This window comes from Oncorhynchus clarkii, chromosome 21 (genome assembly GCF_045791955.1).
Source record: "Oncorhynchus clarkii lewisi isolate Uvic-CL-2024 chromosome 21, UVic_Ocla_1.0, whole genome shotgun sequence".
Lineage (NCBI taxonomy): Eukaryota > Metazoa > Chordata > Actinopteri > Salmoniformes > Salmonidae > Oncorhynchus > Oncorhynchus clarkii.
Genome location: NC_092167.1, coordinates 53,406,889 through 53,409,240, shown reverse-complemented (window position 1 = coordinate 53,409,240; position 2,352 = coordinate 53,406,889).

Genomic DNA, 2,352 nt, shown 5'->3' with positions numbered 1-2,352 from the left:
CAAGAAGATAATTTTGCTTCAATTCATAAGAGGCTGAATATGTCTCAACAGAGAAAGCATCCGAGTGATACAGCTGTGTGTGTAGCCCATCTATCTGAACCTGTCTGGTCAAAAAAAGTAGGATATGGTTGCCAGCTTTAGTATTGAATGCAAGGCCAGCGAAGCCAGCGAGCATTTGGCCTCCCTTGATGAAAAAAAATCTGTTTTCCTTTGTCTTTCTATTTTGTTCATTTTGTTGGTTGTTGGTGCATTGGGTGATGGGGGTGTTGGGAGGGTGAATGGGGGGGCGGGAGTCTGGTGGGGAGGGGTCTCGGATGGTTGAGGGGCAGCTCTTGGGGGATCTTGAAGGGCTGGTGGCTGACAGGTTGCTGGGTCGGGTCCCCGTTTCTGACCTTCTGGGAGATCTGTCGACGTGCCCTTCAGGAGTGCATTGACTCTGGTTGCTTCAGTGGGTTACTCTGGATGGGAGTCTGTTAGATGACTAATGTGATGGAGATGTTGAGCGGCTTGTATGTTTTAATATTCAATAATAATAATACTTTTTTTAAATATAAAAATCTATTCAATAACAGCCCATCAGCATTGAGCGAACTATGAATGGTCCTGACGCACCAACAAACAAGTGTCAAGGGAAGACAGTTTGGATTTGGCTTCAGACCAATCACATCACATCAAGCCAAACGTAATGACAAAAAATACTAATTGTTCCATCTCCTAAAATCCAAGATGGCAGTGCAGTAGGACATGTATATCTGTCTTTGTCTTATGTCTTATCCCTTGTAAATAGCCGGTCTTTTTCGAATACATCTTAATCTCACTTTCTATCTAAAAACGATATATACTTTCCTGTAACCCTCCTCACCCAATGTGGTACGCATCTGCTATTTTTATTCCTTATAACTGGAACTTCCATCAGGAGCTAGCCAGCTAGCCAGGTTATGTATAGACCTACTCCAGTAGACAGGTTGTGTATAGACCTACTCCAGTAGCCAGGTTGTGTATAGACCTACTGCAGTAGCCAGGTTATGTATAGACCTACTGCAGTAGACAGGTTATGTATAGACCTACTCCAGTAGACAGGTTATGTATAAACCTACTGCAGTAGACAGGTTATGTATAGACCTACTCCCTCCAGTAGACAGGTTGTGTATAGGGTTATGTATAGACCTACTCCCTCCAGTAGACAGGTTGTGTATAGACCTACTCCAGTAGACAGGTTATGTATAGGGTTATGTATAGACCTACTCCAGTAGACAGGTTATGTATAGTTCTACTGCAGTAGACAGGTTATGTATAGACAAACTCCAGTAGACAGGTTATGTATAGACAAACTCCAGTAGACAGGTTATGTATAGACAAACTCCAGTAGACAGGTAATGTATAGACCTACTCCAGTAGACAGGTTATGTATAGACTTACTCCAGTAGACAGGTTATGTATAGACCTACTCCAGTAGACAGGTTATGTATAGACAAACTCCAGTAGACAGGTTATGTATAGACTTACTCCAGTAGACAGGTAATGTATAGACCTACTCCCTCCAGTAGACAGGTTATGTATAGGGTTATGTATAGACCTACTCCAGTAGACAGGTTATGTATAGGGTTAAGTATAGACCTACTCCAGTAGACAGGTTATGTATAGTTCTACTGCAGTAGACAGGTTATGTATAGTTCTACTTCAGTAGACAGGTTTTGTATAGACCTACTGCCGTAGACAGGTTATGTATAGACAAACTCCAGTAGACAGGTTATGTATAGACAAACTCCAGTAGACAGGTTATGTATAGACCTACTCCAGTAGACAGGTTATGTATAGACAAACTCCAGTAGACAGGTTATGTATAGACTTACTCCAGTAGACAGGTAATGTATAGACCTACTCCCTCCAGTAGACAGGTTATGTATAGACCTACTCCCTCCAGTAGACAGGTTATGTATAGACCTACTCCAGTAGACAGGTTATGTATAGACCTACTCCCTCCAGTAGACAGGTAATGTATAGACCTACTCCCTCCAGTAGACAGGTAATGTATAGACCTACTCCCTCCAGTAGACAGGTTATGTATAGACCTACTCCCTCCAGTAGACAGGTTATGTATAGACCTACTCCAGTAGACAGGTTATGTATAGACCTACTCCAGTAGACAGGTTATGTATAGACCTACTGCAGTAGACAGGTTATGTATAGGGTTATGTATAGACCTACTCCAGTAGACAGGTTATGTATAGACCTACTCCAGTAGACAGGTTATGTATAGTTCTACTGCAGTAGAGACGCTTATGTACAGTGGGGCAAAAAAGTATTTAGTCAGCCACAAATCGTGCAAGTTCTCCCACTTAAAAAGATGAG